The sequence below is a fragment of the Hipposideros armiger genome, unplaced genomic scaffold (assembly GCF_001890085.2).
Source record: "Hipposideros armiger isolate ML-2016 unplaced genomic scaffold, ASM189008v1 scaffold_768, whole genome shotgun sequence".
Classification (NCBI taxonomy): domain Eukaryota; kingdom Metazoa; phylum Chordata; class Mammalia; order Chiroptera; family Hipposideridae; genus Hipposideros; species Hipposideros armiger.
The window spans coordinates 35250-46869 of NW_017732118.1; the positions used below are offsets into that span (position 1 = coordinate 35250).

Below are 11620 nucleotides of genomic sequence, written 5' to 3' on the forward strand. Positions count from 1 at the left end.
TCTTGTATTTCCTCTCTCTGACAGTGATGTCACCCTATATCCAGATGCCCAAAGCTTGGAATCCAAGCATTATCATTCAAAATCCATTTCTTGGCGGTGACTGGTTAGCTCAGTTGGTTAGAGCATCATGCTGATAACACCAAGGTTGCCAGTTTGATCCCTGCATGGGCCACTGTGAGCTGCGCCCTCCTTAAAAGAGTCAACTATGCCATTGTAGCATGAAAGCAATGTGTAACCAATGACCAAGGGTATTCGCCAATTACAAAAAAAATCATTTTCTTTCCTTTTCGGCCCATCTGGTCAACAAGAACTTTGTTTCTGGTTTTCAGTCTCTCTCAACATCACTCCCTTCTCTCTTCTTTGCTGCTTCTGTCTCAGTTGAGGCTTCACCATTTCTCTCCAGCAGTCCTCTAGGAGATCTCAGGCCTCCAGGCTCATCCATGCTCAGATGCTTAATTCATCTTTCACATTTGTCTTTGTTCTGAAGGGAAAATCAGATTACTCAATGAAAAACTTCAGCAGTGAGATCCCATTGCTTTCCACATACGATTGATTACACTTTGTCATTGGTTTTCTCTGATCTTTCTGCTTTTTTCCAGCATCTTTTCTCTCCACTTACTCTTTACCCTATCCTCTCCCAATTTGACCCTAAACATAGGAAGGTCTGCTGTCACCCACACCACTCTCTCTACCTTTAGTGTTTTCCCATTTCTTCTTAACATCTCTTATTCAGTCTTCAAAATTCCTTTCAAGTATCATCACACCTGGAAGTTTCCAGAACAGCCACCACTTCCAAGTCAAGACAACATTCCATTTCTGTGTGTACTTAATTCTATTATAGCACTTCCATATTAGAATGTTGGTCTCCCCAACTAAAGTATGAATGTCTTGAGGTTAGAACACCTAGCATCGAGCACAGTGCTTGACCAAAATTAGGTCCTCATAAATGATTATTGAATGAATGAATAAATAACATGTAATCCTAAATTTCACTGTGTGGATTTTTTTTAAAGAATAATTTCTTGGTTTACATACCTGAGTACATATTTCTAAGATTATGTGGACCTCAATAGTTAAGGACTTTGTGTGTCTAGAATTGTGCAGGAATAACCACACACACATGAGGGAATATGCTAAATACACTACAGATTGTGACTGAGAGTAACAGGTCAAATTTGGAGATAGACCAAGAAGCTACATTTATGCCTCTATTCTTTCTTCCTGCTCAGCCTTTAATGGATACATCTTTGGCTTATGGAGCAGTAGTGTAATAATTTCTCAGGGCGTCACTTTCAGGACGTCAACAGAGCCCATCATCAGCTGTGGTAGACCAGAGCTCTAATTTGGCTGTTTTTGCTGAACTCTTTTGTAAGAAAGGTTGACTAAGACGTCAACCTTGTCTGTTTCACAAGATATACAGAACTCTCTCTCTAAACTGCTTCCTTAAGTTTCATGACCCTCTGTTTTAATGCCTGGGAGCTATAGATGAGATATAAATAACCACTGAGGAAATGGTGTGATAGAAATATAATAGCAGATCAATAATACACCAAGCCAGAATTCTACTCTTGATGAAACTATTAAAAAATCAGAAAAATTTATTGGCACAGTGGTTTCAATTTCCTCAACATACACAGAATTTAGCATGAAAAAGAAAATAATATCTAATTCAGTCAGAGGAGTAAATGCAAGAACCCAAATGCATAAGAAAAGCTCATCATATTGTCAAACTAGCCTGGTTTCATGTATTCTTTTGGACATCCAGTAGACCTGGGGCTTGATCATGTTTTATGATAATTCAAAACATGACATTTCCCATACATTTGCCATATTCCCATTATATCATTTTGCATCATATGGTTCCTCTATCACAGCTAAATTGCTCCACATCTTGTTCCTGAAAACACCTCACATTTGGGCTCATGCCTAGAATTTCCCTATCCTTCATGTCACTCTTTTCTAAGATATGCCCTTCCTTTAATTGTCATTTTAGATCAACCAGTCCCATTTGAGTCCCCAGATGACCACAGCCATATGAGTGATACCACGTGAGTCCAGCAAAAGAACTACCCAACTGATCCTGACTCAAATTGCTGATCATGAACAAAATCATGAGCAATAAAATAATTATTGTTTTAAGCCACTATGTATTGGGATAGCTTGCTATGTAGCAAAGGTTCAGAAATACAGAGAAGAATGTATGACCAATGGACAGGAAGAGTAGGAGAGAAAGTAGAATAGGGAAAGATTGTATGATTGTTGGCAGTACTAAGGGCCTGCTTAAAAGTCATACTCATTAGGCTTAAATGCAGTCAGTATGATTGGGGTTTTCTCTAGCCACATTCAGTTGCATGGGTACAGATATAGTGTAGGGGATAAATGGATTCAATCAGGTTAGGGTTTTTTCCCAAGCAAGTATACCAAAGCAAGAGGGTCAGGTCAGGTGGAAATGTATACAAAAAAATGATTATGATCATTTACCATTGGATTTAACCTGAGAAGATAGAGGAGATCAAAGAGTTGAGATGCAGTGAAAATATTGTTGGACCAATTGACTGGATTTCCCAGAGGAGTTCAAAGATTTTTGGCATCCAGACACTAGAGAGAATGAACTAGAAAAAGAGGAGGTTGTGGTCAGAGAACCTGATACCTAAATTAGAGATTATGGAAAGAGAAAGGTTATCACAGATGACCAGATTTATGATATGACTATAGCAAATGACTGGCTGGATAGATTGGAGGATAAGATCATGGGAGGACAAGAAACAAAGAAGTAACAGACCAGGTTGTGGAAGGATCATCTATGTAGATATTGAAATCGCCAGGAAGAGGATAAGGCTAATATTGGAGAAGATTGACATCATCCAGAGGCTTTGGTAATCAAGAAATGTGGGGTGGGGGCCCCTAGACAACTATAACAAGAACGGATAGCGGAGGGGCATAATATGATGCCATTAAATTCTAAACTGAAGGGTTTAAGGAATGAGGGACAGGAGGAAGAATGATCTGGAAGGATCAACAAGGAAAGAGGACACCTGCCTTATCTTCAGGCCCAGTGGTACTGTGTGTGTGGGAAAAAATGATTATGACTTGAGAGGACTGCAGGGGAAGTAGTGTCCTTAGGGGAATTCCAGATTGCAGTTAGAGCAGGAAGGTAAAGGGAATGTTCAAGAAAGAGAATGGGAGGCCGGCCGAGTGGCTCAGTTGGTTAAGAGCTCGCTTCAAGAGTGCAGGCTCTGAGCAACAGCGGTTCGATGCCCAGCCCGAGCTAAGCTGCCGCTGGGCTGCCAACAGGTAGCAGGATGGCTCAGCTAAAAAAAAAAGAAAGAGGATGGGAACATAGGAGATGGTGCCAATAATGGTCCATGAGTTCCAAACAACACAGGGGAAGGAATTCAAAAGTTGGGGAAGAGTGAGAGACGGGGACAGAAAAGGGGAAGTGCACAGCCTTATGTGGATTAGAGTGTGAACGATGAGGTGTGTCCCAGCAAACCGGGGCAGGGGAGTGGTTCTTGTGGTGACAAACATCAGCAGACATAAAAGGCAATTTGAGATTCAACCATGTAGATTCGAGGCAGACTGTGATGGTGAGGCTGTCACTTTTGGAGCTTGGGGAATTTCCAGGTTATCCTTCTTCACATCTACCTCTGGAGGTCTAGGGAGGGTCATTGTGTTTTGTGAATTGAACAGTCAAATGGGTAAATGCCAAACTAGATAACCTCACCATTGTTCCTTGATGCTGTCTGGACACACATGCATTCCGTGGGAATGACTGGCTGGTTAAGGCACACTGGCATCCTTTCAATTTCAGGGGTTGCTGATAAACTTCCTTCTTCCAGATGACCAACAAGGTGAAGGTTTTCTTAAGAGAGGCAGAAAGTCCCAGAACTGAGCCTGATGTTCTTTCTCTGAGAGGAAGGGTGCAACCTTGCGTCTCTTTGATGTTGCTCTAAAACACCACCAGGGGCTTTGATGTTCTTCTAGCACTTCTGACATGCCGACATCTGGACCTGTACTCTTCTGAAGCAGCAAATTACAACAATAGGCGAACTCGGGTGTAAAAAGGAAAAGGACAGCAAGACCTTGTACAGAACTTTTTGATGCCACTCGCCTGATAAGAGAGAACGCTCTCTCGGCCTCTTCAAACACAGGATCATTTGTTTCATTTTCATATTCATCCCAGACGTCTGTCACTGGGCACCCTCATCATCCCAGGATTCCTCTAAGAAGGGATTCACAACCCACTGCTGAAACCCGGATTCCAAGCTACTGTTTCCCCCAAATGGCCTTTTACTTAAACATAAAAACTCCGTGCTTGGCCTTCAGCTGTCCTCCATGCTTCACCTTTTATCGTCTCACCTGGAGTCACTGTTTCTCCCCTTCATGCCAGGTGAACTCTCTCTCTTGCCTTCATCCTCAGTTCCCCCAGGCCCTGATCGGGAAGTCTATCTCATGTCGTTTTCCCCTCCACATAGGTCAGCTCTGTCCCCTCTCTTAAGGTTCAGTTGAAAGCGAACCAGCTCCCAGAGAATAATCAGATCATAGCCTTTTGATCAATAGGATACTCTTTCCCTCACTTCTTGACCCTGTCTTCTGTCCACATTCACATACTTGAAGAATCAGTGGAGAAAAAGAGCAAACCTTTTTTTTTTGTATTAAAGTTGCTTTGTTTAATGTGGACCTATCCTATTTTATATGTGAAATCCTCCTGGACAGAGCATACATTTCTGCCAACCTTAATGCCTTTATGAGCTAGGCCAGGGGTCGGCAAACTTTTGAGACGGAAGAGCCACCAGGGGTCAGCAAACTGCAACTCGCAAGCCACATACGGCTCTTTGGGTACATACATGTGGCTCTGAAGTAAAATTGAAAATGAAAATAAAACGGTCATAGTTTCATTTATAAAACTTTTAAAGGATATTATTCACATAATGGCAATTATGTAAAAATATATTTATGGCTTTTGAATAATTTTTAAACTGTTGTGAAGGACAGGATTGGCTCTTCCAGGGGTCGGCAAACTGTTGAGACAGAACGTACCCAAAGAGCTGCATGTGGCTTGTGAGCCACAGTTTGCCAACCCCTGAGCTAGACAATAATAATTACGATTATCATTGGATTCTTCATCTTTCTGTCCCCTTCAGGTCTCTATTTCTCTCCCTAACATCTTAGAAAAGCTGGGCATTTTCCTTTTCTCCCCAACTTTTTTCCCCAAAGGCCACTGTCCCTTTGCTGCCGTGAACAGATCAGATAGGTGAATTGGGTTTTCCTGACTCGCTCAGGGGAAGGCCACTGCCTCCTCTCCTTCTACAAACCCCCTTTTTGTAACATCTTTATTTTCAGTAAGATGTAGATTGCCAGATAACAGTAAAATTCTAGTGTGGCTGTCCCTGCACTATCAGAGGCTCCCTGGAATCCAGTTAGTGTAGTGCCTTATGAGCCTTCAACCCAAGGCCCTTGGGTCTGCTGCTAACTGTGTCGGCAGGATTTCTGCCCAGTCCTGGCATCACTGAGTTCCCCTATGTAAGCAACTCTTCAGCACTGAAGGACTGCAGCCATCTTGCATCATCCTTAACCGAAGAAGCTTTGCAAAGGACTCTCCAGCGTGGGGACAGATCCCAAACACTTCAGGCCTCCAGGCTGCTTTCTTACCTTTTCCATAGGTTCTTCTTTTCCCCCTCCAGCCTTCTTTTTCACCTTTTCCAGTAGGTCCCTCTTGGGAGCCCTCCAGATAAAGAAGTGGAAGTTCTCTCTGGTGAGAGAAAATTCTATTAGTGAAGAAAAGATTCTTCCAGAAAAAACTGTGAGAGAAGGTAGTTCAGCTGTCTGGTTGTGAAGTCCACAGCATGTCTTCATCAGAGGGACATCTGGTTATTCCCCTTTCTGAGAACTACGATGGCTTTTGGCTCTTCATTGGTCCCTGGATTTATTAGCCCTGAGCCAATTTTTGATCTGCTCTCCTAATGGGCAAGACTGAACTTGCCTGAGAAAACTTAATTTAATTTTTAAATGAAAGCATAGTTGACATACAACATTATATTAGTTTCAGGTGTACAGCATAGTGATTCAATATTTATATTCCTTACCATATAATCACCACAATAAGTCTAGTAAGAAAATTTAATTTTAATGACTGCTTAATATTGCATTTTCAGGACTACACTTAACCAGTGCCATGCTGCCTCCTCTTTTTGTTCTCATAAATAGCTATTCAATGAACTTCCAAAGGCTTCTTGAAACTCCCTATATCCAAATCTATACTCCATGTATCCATATCTTCACTTTCCATTTACTCTTAGCTGATGAAATCAACCTCCTGTCCCCACCTTTTTTTCTTCCACAGCCTCCTGGACCTAGTTCATTACAGGTGTCAGACCAAATACAAAGGTAGGGCAACTAGTCCGGGATGCCCCTTTTTAGGAAGACTACATTTTTCTCCTTTCCAGATCACTGAAGAGAATGATTGCCTCAAGGCACTGGGGGTTAAGGCATCAAGGTCCTTGAAGAAAATGGGCCATGGCTCCCTTTATTGTGAGCTGGATATGCTCCTGAGAGGGTTTCCAGATGATTATCAAGGTGGGCCACAAAGGTTCCAGTCAACACAGCCACGACAGGAACCAACCCAACAATACCTGGCAAAAGATGCATGACACCTGTCTGGGCCAGTTCATCTCTGAAGAACAGATTAGAAGATACAGTAATACCTTGGTTTGCGAGCATAATTCATTCGGAAATAAGCTACTTGTATTGCTTGTTTACCATGTTAAAACGTATTAGAAATGTTTGCTCATCTTGCGGAACACTCGCAAACCACACTACTCGCAATTCAAGGTTTTACTGTACTTGTATAGGGAAATGTTGGTTTGCTGTTTATTTAAGACTATTTGTGCAATAGAGGAGAAAAATAAGAAGGATAGATGAAACTAAGTATAGGTAATTCTTGTGAGACATATTAGATATGGATAAAGTAGCCAGAATATACATGTTCTGAATAGAGAGGAATGCAAGGACCAAGTAGACACCAAGTGTTCATGACACTTGCAGCATCCTTAGATCAGCCACCCACTGGTGACACCAATTTTGGTTCTACTCGTATATGTGTATCAAATCATCACGTTGAACACCTTAAACTTACACTATGTATTATGTCAATTATATCTTAATAAAGCTGGAGTAAATAAATAAATAAACAAATTTCAACTCTTTTAAATCACTTTCGTACTCAGAATCATTGGTGTCTCTTAATATCCTCTCTGCGCCATCAAGAGTGTTGGTGATGCAGCATTTTATTTTATTTATTTATTTAAGTGGGGAATAGTGTGTTTTTCGGCATTTTAAAGGAGGACTCTTCTAATGTCCCTAGGATTTTTTTCCTAGTCAACGATACTACTCTGTTGAGTCTTGAGGTGCATGCTCAGGCAATGACAGCTATGGCCAAAAGTGATTGTAAGATTCATTCCAATTTCAAAACTGTTAAAATGTGGGGGAGGGGGAGCAATGTGCCTCTTGAAGCCAGTGAAATGAGAGGGAAGGCGCGTTTACAGCAGCCTGAACTGTTTTCCTCCATACTTGTTTTACACTTGGGAGAGAAATCTCGTTTTAAAGTCACTGCTTTTCTGGTCTTTGTTACTGATAGCCAAACCCAATCCAAACTGATACATAATTCTTAAAAATACGTTAAGTCAGTATTACTTTGCTTTGTCACTGTAACTTACTCCCCTCTTACACCCTCCTTGACTAATGAATCAAGGCATAAATTTCCTTCCTTTATCTTTTAGATGTCCTAATACTTTGCTAATTACCCTCATTTTCCCCTTTGCTTTAGCTTTCCTGAAGCAAATTCTCCATCAGTTCGCTCTGAAGCTGAACTCAGGACTGCAAAACAATGATTTGTAAGCAATATTTTCGTTATTTTAAAATCTGAAGCATAGTATCACTTCTGAGATTAGCGATAATGCCTTCCTCTACCGAATACTTGATTAGATATGTCTTCAGCTTGTGAAAAGAAACTAGAATTGCTGGCTAATGAAAAAAGAAAAATAAAGGAGAATTTAAAAATTAGAAATGTAGAACAAATTTCAAGGGTAGGGAAGAGTCAGGAGAAATTAATGCGTGCTCTGTACTGCTTGATACACATTTCTAAGGGAAATAATTCTTTTCCTTTTTCTAGAAAATGAAGTACAAGTTGTCAGTGACAACCATCTATTAAGAAATTTCCTTTTGTGATAGTGAGGATTTTTCCCCCCAGAGGTAAATTATTCAACGCAGTTAATTTGAATCCGTGTTTGAGCCTGAGATGAAGTTATCAATTTTATCATTTTCCCTCAGTCTGTCCTGATATTATCATTGCCCGAGACTCTGGTACCCATAGCAACAGCCACTATTTCAGACATCACTTCTCCAAGCAACAGAGCACGGCCAATGACTGATGATCATCCAGCTGCTGTCTCAGGAGGGTATTTTCCAGGATTGGAAGACCAGGTCACAACTGACTCCCAGGTATTGAAAGGTTATCAATGAGTTGGGGAGGCTGTGAGTATGTGGGAAGGTGACACACCCACGAGAAGTTTGCTCAGCCCTTTTGAAAAATTTATGGCAGGGAGGGGGTGAGGTGGGGGCAACAGAGGAGACTTACAGGGACGGACACAAGTCAAGGCATTGGAAAGTGCAACGGGGCCAACTTCTTTCTACCACTGCCCCACATATTCAAAGGCTGTTTGTGGACTCCCAAACTGAACTGAAAGGAGGGGATATAGAACATTCACTTTTGTCTGGCAGAAGAACAAGAAGGAGAAAAACAATTGAGCTGCTGCTGCATCTTGACTTCCCTGGCAGGAATGCTTAAAGGAAAGCTGTGAAATGTGATATTACAAGTAGTGGCTTGTGATAGGTGCTGGAGTGTAATCACAATTCTCTTTGAGTCTTACAGGTGAGGAAATCCTTTTTTTCCAGGTAAAAGAAGAGGATGTAGGTCTAAGTAGACTTCTCTGCATTATTCCAGGGAGTCCCTCTAAATCACAGGAAAGGGAAAGATGGGCTAAAGACAGGGCCCAGATGCCAAGACAGAACCCGACTGGGGTCAGCTGTAGATCTCAGTGAAGAGACACAACAGGCAATGATTCAGTATATAGATTACAGTACCCTGTGAATGGCATAAATACCGGGTTTCTCTGTCCAGGTGAGCTGGATTTGCAGGCAGAATGTGTATTTTGCCACCATGCCTTTTACCTATTGTGCCTGAAGAGAAGTCACTGACAGTGAAGCCATGTGGGTGGATGGTGAACTCTCTGGGGATTTCCAGTCCCCAGGTCTCACAGGTAGTCAGTGCCAACACAGGTAATAGCATTGCTGCCTGTGTGGGAGATTCTGAACAGAGGAATTCAGGTGTGCAGGTGTGGACTGCCTTCCTGTGAGGTGCCCTGCTACCTTGTACATTCTGTTGCTAATTCTGAAGGCTTCGTTTATATGAGAAGCATTTTGGCTGAGGTTTAGAGGCCATCCCCACCCTAGGTTGGAAGGCACACCTGTAATTAGGGGAGAGGCTACAGTGATCAGGGCTGTCTTTAAGAGTGTTGGGGATTTCCCTCCCTTCCGGGGCTGGCTATCTGGCTGGATTCCCAGTCTATCTACCCACCTAATCTTGCTTAGCCCATTGATATACCTGTGGGGTAACAGAAAAAAAAAAAGGAACATGGCGTCAGATCTACATTCATGTCCGCATTCCGTAACTTCTTACCTGCGTGGCCTCCCTTGTTCTCACTGGTAAAGACATGGTCATAACTACTGCCTCACTTCTTGAGATTCTTATAAAAATAAAATACAATAATGTTAGTTAAAGGACGTGCACTTGCAAAGTGCCCTTGTTATTATTTTAGTTTATCAACCCCTTGGCTACGGGGAAGCCTGCCTAAGGCTCATTTGCCATTATCACTGTTGCCCAGGGTGAGCTTGTCAAAGAGCTACTATGCCATGCTGGCTTCCAGGGCCCTCAGCTTGCTACTGAAAATTAACATACATTAACATTTGCATAACTTAATGCACTAAAACGTTTCTGATAAAGCTGAGGATCCCCTGTATTTTAATCCCTGCCCAATCCCATTCCCTACACTTCTTCCCCAGAGGCAACTGAAATCCCGATTTTCAGGCCATGTTTCTATACTTTCACTAATTCACCTGCACCCACATTCACCAGGGCTCCACCCCACCCCACCCCCACATACCACAGTGTTTAAAAGGGGAAGAACTCTTTTGTGTTTTCCAGGGTCCCACAGAGTACCTTCTCCCTCCATCCACGGAGATCCCGAGATGCATGTGGATGGGACATGGATCCGTGTAGAGGCTACTGGAGACCTGTTTTAAAACTTAAAAGGTGAGGGTTTTGTGCACACGCGCGCACACATGCACGCGCACACACATATGAATGAAGGATGGACGTTTATGCACTTAGAAACTGACAACTTTATTGGGAACAAAATGGTAAACGTGGCAGGAAAAAACAGAAGCGAACGTTTTGCAAGGGCCATACTGCCCTGTGCATGGTCAACACGGTGGCCAGGGCAAGTCACCGCGTGCCTATGGGGCAGGCAGTCCAGGCTCAGTTCTTTTTGTCGCTGTCGCCCAAGGTGAGCTTGTCAAATAGGTACTCTGCCAGGCCGGATTCCGGGGCTCCCATCTTGCGCAGGTTGGTGATATGGTCCGCCAGCTCTTTGATGAACTCCACCTGTTCCTGCAGGCAGTGGCTCCTCAGGAAGGCGCACAGGTGGGCGTCCCTCTTCTCAGCGGCCAGCTGGTGCAGGTCGAGCAGGCTCTGGTTCACGCGCATCTCCAGGCGCAAGGCGCCCTCCATGGCCGTGAGGCCGTTCTCCCAGCGGTTGCGGCCAGGCCCGCTGATGTCGCGCAGGCGGAGGCGGCCCCCGCGCTGGCTCTGCAGCTCTATCAGCCTGTGGGCGTGCTCCCTCTCCTTGCCGGACTGCTGCATGAAGAAGTGGGCGAAGTGCTTCAAGGCCACCTCGTGGCTGCGGAAGTAAGAGGCCATGGACTCATACACGTAGGAGGCGTGGAGCTGCAGGCTGATCTGGCTGTTGACGGCGGCCTCGCAATCGGGGTGGTAGTTCTGGCGCACGTAAGAGGCCGGCACGGTCGTCATGGCTGGAGGCGCGCGCGGGGGGCCCGGCAGGCGGCGCGAAGGCTACGACGGCGCGGAAGCGGGGGTTGTGGCGAGCTGGCAGGGGCGACGGCGGCGGCTGCGGGGCCTCCAATGCTCCCAGAATGGGCGACGAGGGCGGCCGGAGAAGAGCCCGCTCAGGCCTAGCTAGGCCCCAGGCGCCCGCTGGTTGGCGGCGGGATGTTGGCGGCAGGCCGTTGGCTGTGGAAATGGCCGTTGGAAGTCACCTTTACCCCGGAAGTGGTGTGGGAGGGCGGATCCCTTGGTGGGGGCGTGGCCTGAGGGGTCAGCCTGTCACGGACCTGTGTGTTCCTGGTTCCATCGGACCCTGGGTGGGGCGGGGAGAATGTGCCCTGAGTGCCTGGCATCTGAGTTTTTAGCTTTGCAGTAATATTTCTGTTTTGCAAGGACTTTATCTGGCCTCCAAGTTTTCCCTTCTGTAGAAGACACTTTCTA

At 44.3% G+C, this 11620-nt stretch overlaps 1 pseudogene; it reads right to left on the bottom strand.

Annotated features, from left to right (window-relative positions):
- Window positions 1-10561: 10561 nt before the first annotated feature.
- Window positions 10562-11146, bottom strand: LOC109373983 (ferritin heavy chain pseudogene; annotated as a pseudogene).
- Window positions 11147-11620: the final 474 nt, after the last annotated feature.